The sequence below is a fragment of the Cataglyphis hispanica genome, chromosome 10, assembly GCF_021464435.1.
Source record: "Cataglyphis hispanica isolate Lineage 1 chromosome 10, ULB_Chis1_1.0, whole genome shotgun sequence".
Lineage (NCBI taxonomy): Eukaryota > Metazoa > Arthropoda > Insecta > Hymenoptera > Formicidae > Cataglyphis > Cataglyphis hispanica.
Genome location: NC_065963.1, coordinates 2397413 through 2410843, shown reverse-complemented (window position 1 = coordinate 2410843; position 13431 = coordinate 2397413). Strand labels below are relative to the sequence as shown.

The following is a 13431-nucleotide window of genomic DNA, read 5'->3' as shown; positions in this document are numbered from 1 at the left end:
TAATTGTCGCACGATACGTGACACGCAATGTATCGTTATCGTAATGGGATGTTCCGGGACCGAGATTCCGACATTGTTTCTCGCGCGCGGTGTATTGTACGTAATAAAAAAAGTCTTGCGTATAAAGTGCCTCCCCTATAAATTTTATGAGATTTATGCGTTCCTTTGACATTAATCTTTGTCTCGCATAAATCTTGAAATTAAATGTCAAAATTTTAGAAGCGTATGAGGGATCGATAAATTAAAAAAAAAAAGTTCTCTAGAGATTGCTTGTTTCTGCTTCGTTTCGAAGAAAATCGCAAGAAAAGAAAACAAAAAGAATTTTTACTGAAAAATTTACAACAACACCAACAGTGTTGTAAATCTGTTTACCTTAATGTATGCTTACATTCCTGCTTAGAGAAGAGACAGCATGAATAAACAAGTGTAAATAAGTAAATAAATAAAATGAAACGAAAAAAGTTCTCATCCCTTTCGCTTATTTATTACTTATTTAAGTAATAAATATTTAAGTAAACAGGACACACACAAATAATCTTGCATAGTTGCGTATTTATTTACAATTTTTTAATTTTATCTCAGAAGCATTTTAATTCGCTTTTTTTTCTTAGTTCCATGCTCTATAATTTTTTATCTCGTGGTACTTTTCGATGAATAATAATTTTAATATCGTTTTAAGTTTTCTGATAAATTTTTTTTTTTGCTATTTTCTTCAAAACAAAGCAAAAACGAGCAAATCTCTAAAGGACTTTTTTTCTTAATTTACCAATCCTTCTCATGTTCTCAAATTTTGATATTTAATTTTGGGACACGCTGTATATATTATACATATATTTATTATAATTTTTTTTAAACTTATCAAATATACGATAAATATACATATAAAAAAAGACAGCTTATTTCAAAATTAAATTGCTTTCATTTGAAAAGTCATTATTATTCTTAAATCATCGTGTGTAATTACCGAAGGAGAACACGTGATGTAAATATTTACCTTTTTGCGAAAAAGGCAAACTATGTTCGAATCTAATTCATATGTAATGATGTGCGTCATTTATTGCGTTCACTTTAAATGATGGACGCTATTAATATAAAGTGATATATGATAAATATAATTGAAGCTAATGGTTTTAACTCGATACTTATATTTGTATACTGTTTAATGTTTGTAGACAGATGAGATCAATTCTTATGCATGTACATAAGAGAGATATTATTCTTATATAGTCATTAAGAGAAAAAAAAATATGAAATTTATAAAATAAAATCACACAGTGTTATTTAAACTAAATAATCTGAAATAAAATGAAATATATGATAATATTCGGAACTCGATTAAGAAATAATGCGAATTTTATTTAGGAAAATAAATTTGTTTATGTAAAAATTGAAAAAGAGCATCGGTTTTTTAAAGATCAAATTAATCATTATTAATAAAAAGAGAGAAATAACATTAAAGTAACACAACTTAAATAGCGTACGCAGGAGTTGATTCGCACAGACGAAAATATATCGTTATCGTAAAACAATTCAAATTTTAAAAGTAATTTTTATAAAGCATACGACAACATTGTGACGTAATCTGACAATGATAAATCAGTATTATGTCCTATATATATATGCATAAACTTGGTTTAAACTCTGACGATGTCACGATGTTTATCAGACAATTTCAATTATGACTCACCATCATTATTTGCGAATTTTTTTAACTTTATTTATTATTTTAGTTCTCGATTTTAACAAACTATCAAGTAATAAATATTGTGTGTAATATTTAGCATTTTATCGTTTCGTTTTACATTCAGAAATATTTGCAGAGACACGTAAATAAGTCGATGTGTGGCACAATCGATGAAAAAGAAGAAAAAGAGAACAATTGCCTAATCGAATATTTGTACGAGTGTACATTAGTAATAACGAGAAGGAGAAAGGATGTAGAATTTTTCTTCAGCGTCCATAAGTGCGAAATAAATTTTTTTCAAGACCTTTCAATCCCGTTACGGACGATTAGAGCTAATTTCAAAAGAAATAGAGTATGACAAAATATTACCATAAAATATCAGCCATTAATAATCAGTCATAAATAATAGTACTAATAAATCTTATTGGTTAGATTAACCACCAGATAGCAGAGGTAAATTTTTTCAACCATTTTTTTCAAATATGATTTTTTTCTAATTATTTTCTTAATTATTTCTCGGACATAGGTAGATAGTCTTGAGTTTGGAATGATCCCCTATACATTCTTATAATTTTAATTAATATAATTAATATAATTAATTTTTATTATAATTATAATTATAATTTTAATTTTGATTTCAATTTTAATTTCAATTTCAATTTTAATTTCAATTTCAATTTCAATTTTAGTTTTAATTTCAATTTTAATTTTAATTTCAATTTCAATTTCAATTTTATTTTTAATTTTAATTTTAATTTTAATTTTAATTTTATTTTTAGTTTTAATTTCAATTTTAATTTTAATTTCAATTTTAGTTTTAATTTCAATTTCAATTTTAATTTCAATTTCAATTTTAATTTTATTTTTAATTTTAATTTTATTTTTAGTTTTAATTTCAATTTTAATTTTAATTTCAATTTTAGTTTTAATTTCAATTTCAATTTTAATTTCAATTTCAATTTTAATTTTATTTTTAATTTTAATTTTAATTTTAATTTTAATTTTTAATTTTATTTTTAGTTTTAATTTCAATTTTAATTTTAATTTTAATTTTAATTTTATTTTTAATTTTAATTTTAATTTTAATTTTAATTTTAATTTTAATTTTAATTTTAATTTTGATTTTAATTTTTTCTTAGAATTTTTTTCTAACATCATTTCAAAAAAATATTGAAATAAATTTTTTATAACTACGTAGTTATGTTATGTTGCGCGTTTATGTTGTATAAATTACAAGCATTATATACAAGCAGGTTGTCATTTTAGACTACATTACAAAAATAATTTTCTTATAAGCAACGGAAAAAAAATATGCACATAAATCAGATTGCGCAGAGATAATTGGATAATTAGACAAAGTTGCTTTACCATTGGAATGACATGCGGTCGCACGGAATTCTATGTAAACCGAGTAAACTAGTTTCTGTGCCTAACTAACCGGTATGCCGGCTACTGTATACGGTAACGCAATCGGTAAAAGCTGTTGTATAATCCATACGCAAGATGCAAAAAAAAAACACGCGCGCACTACGCACTTTTTACGTATTAGTCTCGAACAAGTGTTCAAGCAGCTTCGCGATCGCTCTCGGATTCATTTATTCAATATTGACGATCCATCTGTCGAATCTCGATCGATTATTCCGATGATCTCGCGGCGCGAGACCCTACATGCGGTGGCTCGTGACAGCTGTCAAGTCGCGCGCGCGCGCGCTCGCGCTCGCGCTCGCGCCAACTTATTCTACCTATTACGTGAAACGTGCCATACGTTGCGACATGCACACAACCGGCAAATTTTCTGACATAGAGCGAAACGAGTCCTGCTTTCTCCCGAATTTTTCAGCAGCTCTGGTCGCCGCCGCCGCCGCGCGCGCGCGCGCGCGCCGCAAGTACAGATGTACCCGCGTATATTTTTCTCGGCGTCACGAAATTCACGTGATCTCATGCTCCCCGTCATTAATCCTCGGGGTTTCATTAATAAATGAAAGTCTCGCGCGTGCGATTTATGCATATACCGGGCGGGCAAAGTCCAAGCGCGTCGATCGACCAAGGCCGGAACGTCCGTTTTCATTTCGCGCACTCGTTCAACGAACCTCCATTAGTTTGCCGCTCTCATTACACGCGACACACACACACACACACACACACACACACATATGCGTGCCTTCGAGTTATACGCGCTTATCTTTCCACCTGACGATCGTATCGAGAGTTACACGGGAAAGACATTACGTTACATATGATTACGAGATGTAATAGGTTCTCCGACAAGCGCGAAACGCTACTGCGTAAAATTCGCGTAATTGCATATTCGACGACCTTAATCATGATTAAACGTTGTTCTCGCAGTCCTGGAATCAATATTAATTCGCAATTTTTTTGTTTTTTTTTAACGCAATAATCATATTGCCATTTGACGTTTCTCGAAATGATCGCCTTGTACATGCTCGTCGGAACGTAATAGAACCCGTGAGATTATTCGCGGATCTCTCGAGAAAGACTGCTGATAACAGGCTTCGATGACTGTTTTCGTTCGCGGCAAGCCATCGACAACGTTGAGGAAGGACCATAATATGACGCTTATATAAGGGGATTCACTCCCTGCCTTCCTCTACTCCTCCCGTATTCCTCTTTCTCTCTCTCTCTCTCTATCTCTCTCTTCCCGCGCAGCCATTAATGCGTTACAACGGCTCTCGGCAAGTTACAACTTCATGCAGCTATGCACTTTCCCCGCGCTGCTTGTTGCGGCTCCGTTGCTGCTGCCGTCGACTTATTCGCGGCGAGATTGCGTGCGAAAAAAATTGACAGCCTTTTCTTGGTTTAGTTTATTCCCTCTCGTACCTGTAAAATTCGTAAGGTCACGCGTGGAAGCAATGCGGAAACAAAAATGAACGAAGGTCGGCTTGCAAGATTCTCGCTTTCTCGCTTCTCGAAATTACATCATCGATTATGTCCCGCGCGATTCTGTCATACGCGTGGGAGTGAGATAAGCCGATGCACCCGGTGTGTGCTTAGAAAATTTGCGTGCGTAATGTGAAATTTATGTATGAAAGAAATTTTTTTTTTTTTTTAATTTATCTAAAGTCGCGACTTTCCTTTCTCAACGTGTCGAAATAACGACAGTCTCTCCGATTACAGGCGAATTTATGCGTACCCTGTGCACATATATGCATAACGTGGCGGATATAGCATAACGCGCGCGATGAAGAAAATATGCACGGATAGATAAATGTAATTGTTTGCAATTGAAAAATTTAATATATATATGACACGTCGCAAACGGTCCACACAAATTTTTGTGTTTGCCTCATACAATGTGGATATGTTAAATGGTGACAATAATATTTTAACACAAAATGAATGCAATCTGGTAATATTTTAGCACAAAATGAATGCAAATCTCATGAAATAAATTTTGTATAAAATGAACATATTTTTAATAATAAAATTACTTTGAAAAATTGTTATTAATGTCTGTCACTCTCGCTCTTATTCTAGAATAAAATATTTTCTTCTGTAAATTTTAACAGATAATGTAATAAATATTTTGTGTTAAATATTTAACACAAAAATTTTAATCGGTATATTTTTTAACAGGAAAACATACATTTTCCAATTGTGTATATTAATATCTCCTATTTCGTTTTCTCTTTCAAGCGATATCGCGATTGATTGTTTTGAGGAATCGCAAAGATATAAATAAGCTAAAAATAAAAAAAATTTTAATAAGGCTTAAAATATAACAATAATTAGTATATTTATATATATTAATAATATAACGAATAATACAACGATAATTAGTATATTTTGTATTGGCGAAATTATTGATGTTATCGAATACCAGATTTGACATAACTCGGTCATAACAACATTGACGGTGCAACGTACCAATCTATATAATTTATTTCATTTATTTTCGAAGAATTTTTATTTTTTTTTTAATTTTTTATTATCGATTATGTTAGCCACTATGCTTGAGAACGATATTATGCTGACAACGCACAATGATGTTATTAATTACATATTTAAAATTAGAATGTCGAGAGATGAATAATTTGTCCATTGATGATTTTAATCATTTGTACACTAACTCCAGCTTAAGAGGCTTCGCTTATGCAAAGAGCATCCGCATAATCTTCAAAGAAAATTGAAGCACATTAGTTACCTAGAGTAATTATATTTTTTTTTTTCAAGCTCATATTCCATTCGAAAAATATTTGTGTATGAATTTTATAAATCTAATTGAAAATCTAAAATTTAATCCATTGCGATAAGAAAAGATAATGTATCTTAAATGTGTATTTAAATACGAAATACTGAGTGTATACCGATTAAAATATAATTAGATTTTTAATAACATCCAAGGTCACATCGCAAAATTCCTGTTATTGAACACTCAATATGTAAAATTCATCACTGATTAAATATTCAAGCTATAAAAACCTAAAAAAAACTGAAACTTCAGATAAAGTCTGCAGCTTGTTTGTCACAAACACATCGTCTGAATTTTCAGATCCGCTTCAATTTTCAGACAAGCGTCTTTGAACTTTCAAAAAAAGAAACGACGAGATAATTTAAAACGGATTGTCTGAAATTTTTCTCAGACATCCAGATCTGAAAACTCAAGATAAAAATTTATTCGACTTCGTAGGCAATTTTTTACAGTGAAACTTATTCCTTCTCTTCAAAGTTAACGATTTTTTTTTCCTATAATCATTCTCACGACAAGATGATATGGCGTTTCTCTCCTTTGGGATCAGAGATACGCGACTGCAATTTTGTTGTGCAACTTTAGAAGAAATGGCAAAGGCCACTTCTCTCCGGATCATTAGAACGTCATTTCATCACGAACGTCTGACTCGTCTATAATGGCAAGCTTTTTTCTTGAAAAGCAGCCGCAAATACCTATCCAAAATAAACAGCCTCATATCACAATTTTTTCATTTTTTTTTGGCTGTCATCAAAATTATCATCGGAATCAACGACGATTGTCTCTCTCGCTGAACCGTTAAATCATCGGTTCGCGTAGGAGTCACGAATGCGCGTTTTCTCACGAAATCGCCGACCTTGTCCCGGCCTCGTTATCGTACACATGCACGTGCAGCTTCGTGTTACACGTACGTTAATGCATGTATCCGCATTGTGATGCACATCCGAGGCCAGTAGCCGCAGTAACAGCCGCTTAATTTCAGATAAAGCGATATCAAAAAGTGACATGCTAAAAAGGAGGCGTCTCATACTCATACCCGTATGTTCGGGACGATTGGACGTCGTCTCCCGGTTTACGTTTATGACAGAAGCTATGAAGGAAAACACGGAGAATAACCTTATAATATTAAAGGTACATTGCGTAATTCGCAGCATATTTACTTACATTAATATGACCGGGGAAGATAAATATTTGACAAGTGCATATAAAATCGAGAGAGGTACAATGTTCATGCTCGCTATGCTTCGCGTTCTTAACCGATGAGGTTCATCCATCTGCGTCATTTCATATTTGGTTTTCGATATACCACACCTAGATCTTCACAAACTGATCTGGCGAATCCGGTTGTCTTGATATTTTTTTGCAGTTCCAATTATATTTTTTGTGAGTGGAAGATAATCCTTTCCAATGCTACAATATATGTAGGATATTACGACGAGCAAATTTTTCTTCATCTTTAGCTGTTTTACATCATCGCGCATTCATTTATAATACATGTATAAAATTCACTATTAAATGTATATATATATTCTACACTTATCTCTGGAATAATTGTTATTAAATTTATATAATATTTTTGAACTTTCTTCAAGTTTTCATGGGACTTGTGAACTTTGGGGCAATAATAAACGCTTTCTTTTATTTTATTCTAACAATCTTTTTCTTAAATATAGTAGAAAAGCTAAATTAGAAAGAAACCATTAACAAATATTAGTGACACATCCTAGAAAAACTCGTAGAAGGACAATATCACAATTCAAAAAACTTACATTTCAAGTTAAGCCCATAGGAGGTATGCCTGAAACAAGATCTTCGTGGAGAAATAACGTTACAAGTCTGTTTGCAAAATCAGTCGCTAGAGGACAGCAGTTGCTCTTCTAACCTGATTTTGTTGCGCTGGCTAGTGGAACTGTGTTAAGTGAAAAATTTGTATTTTTTGTGTTGTGACAATGTTCTTCTAAGGATGCGATATAATCAAATTAAAAAAACAAAAATCACGCAACACATTTTAATAAATTTGGTAAAAATTATAATAAATTCAGTTCTTTAATAAATTAAAGAACTAAAGCACTACATATAAATTAACAAAATCTGAATTATAGAAGTCACAATTAGAATTAAATTTATAAATTGTAAAGAGAGCGTAGACTATTATATAATATATATATATATATATCTTTTTTTAAATTGTTCGAAACTTAGATTGATAAGGAGAGGGGGGAGGGAAGAAGGTTTTCGTGTTTGCGAAAAGAATACCGAGTAAAAATAAATTATAGATGTGGTTGACTGGTGTTTAGCATAAATCACGAGTCGCAACAAATACTTTCCATGCATAACTGAGGTTGCTCGAGGTCGTCATGCATTAAATTTACGTCACTCGTACATTTCTTACCCAATTGAGTACAATAGCTAGTTCTTTACCGTCAATCAAAACTATCGAAATATCGATTAAGCTGTCACATCAATTCACTCGTACATTTTTACCCGGTTGGGTATAATAAATCTTTATCGTAACACAAAACTATCGAAATATCGATTAAGCTGTCACATCAATTCATTACATAAAACTTTGCATATTTATTTTATACACACACACACACACACTATATATATATATATATATATATATATATATATATATATATTTTAAATATCTTTATTATATTAATATATAAATTTAGCCATGGACATCTTATATATATATATATATATATATATATATATATATATATATATATATAAGGTGTCCATGTAAACTGGCTAAATTTTATATATTAATATAATAAAGTATTTAAAATATATTGTAAAAAAATATGTTTGTAAGAACATGATTATACGAATGAATATTGTTACGAGAGAATTTTCATAATAATGTTATGCGAGCATTTTATTATATACTTAAAAAGTAAAAAGAGAATATTTTACTTTTCAGTCTAATATTTTTCAGTATAGGAGACTTGATTGTTTTTATATTTCTTCAAACAAATAGGAATATCTTATCTATTTTCTTTTTATCAATTTGTTCAACTATAATGTTAATATATGAATTATATGTAAAATTGAAAAGTGTAAAATTTTTGCCGATTGACATTGAGCAGTTGTCATCCAAGGTTTATACAATTAACAGCTCCCCTCTTCTCCTTTCCAATCGAAGGTACGCGTGATCCCGAGCATCGAAAAGAAAGACAGTTCAACCTTGAGTTCTTGAGAACTCGCACGTTGCCTTTAGCGAAACGTTGTGAATAGTTGGTGTTGCGATTGAGAAATTTGTTTCGATTAAAGTTTGCCAATTGCGATCCTGCTCACATTCATTCACAGCGTACTATCAATGTTCTCATATTTACGTAATCTGGTGCGAAAAAATATTCTAAACGCTCTATCGTCACGACCGCGCATGATAACGTGACAATATACTTTCGCTATTGTTACATATATTCCTTTCATTTATCATTAGTCTTATTTGTCGACATATATAATTTATGCAAAGTGCGTGATTTTTCACATAAAGTTTTTTTTTAACTCTTTTATCAATTAAGTGAACATACTCAACATAGTGATTGGATAATGTGAACATGATCAATGCTGATCGATCGATACGTTAACATAAACAGGGTTCATAACAAAGGTGAACAAATAAAAACCGAGAAAGATTAATGCGACTAGTTTAGTTAATCTTTAAATTCCAATTCAAACTTCAAATTCAAATTTAATTTCTTTTGTCAATATTTTTGCGCCGCGATAAGCCAATCATAACAATCAATATTCGGGATTTATCAACAATTGTGTGATACTTTCTTTTGTTATCGTCACGTATATTCTTCTCATTTATCATTTCTTTATTTCTCGATGTAGTTTACAAAATATAATTTACAGAGTATGCGTAATACATTTCTTTCGCTATAATAGCAATCGTAATAATCAGTTTGGAATCATTTGGAATCAACATAATTGTGTGATACTTTCTTTCGTTATCACATAAATTTACATATATTTCTCTCATTTATCATCTTTTTTTTTTTTATTTTCCAATGCGTATGATTTTTTTATTTTAATTCTTTTGTCAATATTTTCTTTTTTTTTGCCATAATGAGCAATCATAATATTATTCGGGATGATTTATCAACATGATCATGTGATACTTCCGTTTGTTATCATCACGTATATTTCTCTCTTTATCATTTTTTTATTTCTTGATGTACAGTTTACAAACTACGCATGCGATTATTCAAAAGCATCTTTTTAATTCTTTTGTCAATATTTTTTTTCATTGTAATGGACAATCGTAATAATCAATATTTGGAATGATTTATCAACATGATCGTATGATTGATGACTTTATTTCATTATCGTCACGTATCGTAAGTTCTCTCTCTCTATCATTTTTTTATTTCTCGATCTACAATTTACAAAATATGCATGCAATTTTTCCAAAGCATCTTTTTAACTCTTGTCAATATTTTTTTTCGCCGTAATGAACAATCATCAGTAGTCGGGATGACAACACGATTGTAGGATATTTTCTTTCGTTATCACATATATTTTTTTCATTTATATATATTCTTTTTTAATTTTTTGATGTACAGTTTACAAAGTATGCATATGATTTTTCTAAATCTTTTTAATTCTTTTGTCAATATCCTTTTTTTCGCCGTGATGGACAATCATAATAATCAGTATTTGATTGATGATTTATCAACACGATCGTATACTTTATTTCATTATCGTCACGTATCGTAAGTTCTCTCTCTCTATCATTTTTTTATTTCTCGATCTACAATTTACAAAATATGCATGCAATTTTTCCAAAGCATCTTTTTAACTCTTGTCAATATTTTTTTTCGCCGTAATGAACAATCATCAGTAGTCGGGATGACAACACGATTGTAGGATATTTTCTTTCGTTATCACATATATTTTTTTCATTTATATATATTCTTTTTTAATTTTTTGATGTACAGTTTACAAAGTATGCATATGATTTTTCTAAATCTTTTTAATTCTTTTGTCAATATCCTTTTTTTCGCCGTGATGGACAATCATAATAATCAGTATTTGATTGATGATTTATCAACACGATCGTGTGATACTTTCTTTCATTATCGTGACGTATATTTCTCTCTCATTTATCATTCTTTTATACTTTCTTTCGTTATCATGATGTATATTTCTCTTCTCATTTATCATTCTTTTATTTTCCGATGTACAACCTTTTTAATTTTTTTATCAATAATTTCTTTTTGGGGCGTGATGGACAATCATAATAATCAGGGATTATCATTAACACGATCGTGTGATACTTTCTTTCGTTATCGTCACGTATATTTCTCTCATTTATCATTTTTTTTATTTTTATTTTTTTTATTTTTATTTTATTTTTTGTAGTTAATTTTGCGTGTGATTTTTCTAAAGCACCTTTTTAACTTTTTTGTCAATATTGGTTTTTTCATCATTTGATAGACAATCATAATAATTAGTCGGGATATTAGCAACCTCGTTCTTTTCAATAATTTCATGTATGTTGTATTATTGCTACGATAATTCAACAACGAAATACGTTGATCTTAACGAAAAGAGAAGAAATGCTTTATCGAAATTCTATTCATCTACAGATACGTGTCATCTCGATGATTTCTTACAATAACAAAAAAGATCACGCGCGCAACAATCGTGCTCAAATGTTAAATTATTAAAACAATTGAAAAAAAATGTAAACATAACACGATATATTTTTTAGTTTTATACAATAGATATGTTATTATTAGCAACAAGAAAAAATTTGACTTAAATTCAATATATATTACATGTCCCATAAATAGTTCATAAAAATTTTTGTATTAATTATTTATAATTATTTTTGTATTAATTATTTATAATTATTAATTAATTTAACATATTATAATATGGATATATTAAACGGGAACACTTTGTTAATACTTTGTTAATATTTCAATACGAAATGAATGCAAATTTATAGTAATTTGAAATAAATTTTGCGTAATGTCAACATGTTTTTAACGATAAAATTAACTTAGAAAAAAAGTTATTGACGGTCAGTAGTCATTCTCATTATTATTATAAAATAAAATCAACAATTTTTGAATAAATTTTAACAGATAAATTCTGTCTAATAATATGGAACATATCTATTATATAAAATTAAAAATTGTGTTTTTGTACATTTTTTAAATTGTTTTAATTATTTAAAATTTCAGTTTAATTAACGCAACAACAATATATTAAATTAATGCATGAATTAAATATTTAACACAAAAATTTTAACCAATATATTTTTTAAACAAAAAAAAACACAAATCTTCCAACAGTGTATATTTCAGTGATAAATTAATTTCTTGATATTTTCACGAAATGAAGCAAGGAATAAACATTGAAAATATTCACTTACAGTGCCATACGCTAAGCTTTTCAATATTCCATCGTTCATTCTTCGAGATCGCGTCAATGTCTCGAGAATCGCGGAGAAGAACGGCGATATTCCTCTCTCATTTCAGGCGTTCGCAGTCAAGAGAAAGTACTCGATGTTTACACCCTGTCTAAACGAGGAATACATTGTTGTCGAAGACGTAACCGCAGGGGATTGCGATAAAGCCGTCACCATGCTTGCTCGCGTTTGTAATCTCCCCAACTCCGCCTTTTCTTTTCCGGAAATATATATTGTGCTATCGGCTCGCTGCGCCTTATATACTCACTCTTTTTCTCATTTTATTTTCACCCAGCGCCGCGATCTCTTCATCCCAACCGGTTATGCAATTGCAACGCGTAATGTGAGAATTCGGGAGATTTTGCGTTTGCACTTTCCGTCGTTCGCGGATATCTAGGCAACGAGACGACTTAACATCTGTCAGTCGCATAGCAAACTCTTTCTTTCATATGTCTCTCTTTTTTTTTTGTGTTATCTGCACGAAATATTTATGTGCAAGAGCGATAAAGTGCACTGTATAAATATCTCATTTGGTTTTTATATCGGCAAGCCTTTGCAATTATATAAATCATCTATTTTTAACTTCAAGACATTGTTTATCAGCGATTAGATAGATAAAAAGATAATAGCGGAATGTGGAAATAAAAATGTTAATGATGTTAGAGTTTACGTAATAATTTGCGAGCAATTATTATTTCATTATATTTATACATATTCTACAGTTCCACGGTATCCGACAGTTGTCTTGAAATTAAAAATAGATGATAAATTAAAAATAAATGATTTGTATAATTGCAAAGATTTGACGATATATATACAGAGTGTCCCTAAACTGGCAATAAATACTTTAATCACAAATTCTTTGTAACATTTTAAGAAAATTCTAATACGAAAATGTCGAGGCTACAGTAGTTTTTAAATGGGAAAAGTTTAAAGATCACAAATGACAGGACCAGAATTTCGCGCCCTCACGGATGGCCAATATACTGATATGTGTCAACTGTCATATTTAGCTGTTTTGACTAATTTCATTGTGGAGACATATATCAATATCGGTATATTAAACTATTGAATAAAAACATTTTAAACTGTTCTTATGAT

The 13431-nt window shown here is 30.3% G+C and overlaps 1 protein-coding gene across 8 annotated transcripts in view; it reads left to right on the top strand.

Annotated features, from left to right (window-relative positions):
• The window catches only part of LOC126852276 (elongation of very long chain fatty acids protein AAEL008004-like), a 52134-nt gene that overhangs the window by 18107 nt on the left and 20596 nt on the right, over positions 1 to 13431 (top strand). Inside the window, exon 1 of one of the 8 annotated variants that reach the window (XM_050596919.1) lies at positions 9346 to 9516. The exons of the other annotated variants lie outside the window; for them this stretch is intronic. The gene's annotated coding sequence lies outside the window, so the exon portion shown is untranslated. Of the gene's footprint in view, positions 1 to 9345; positions 9517 to 13431 lie in introns of those variants that run through there. 8 annotated transcript variants of the gene reach the window in all.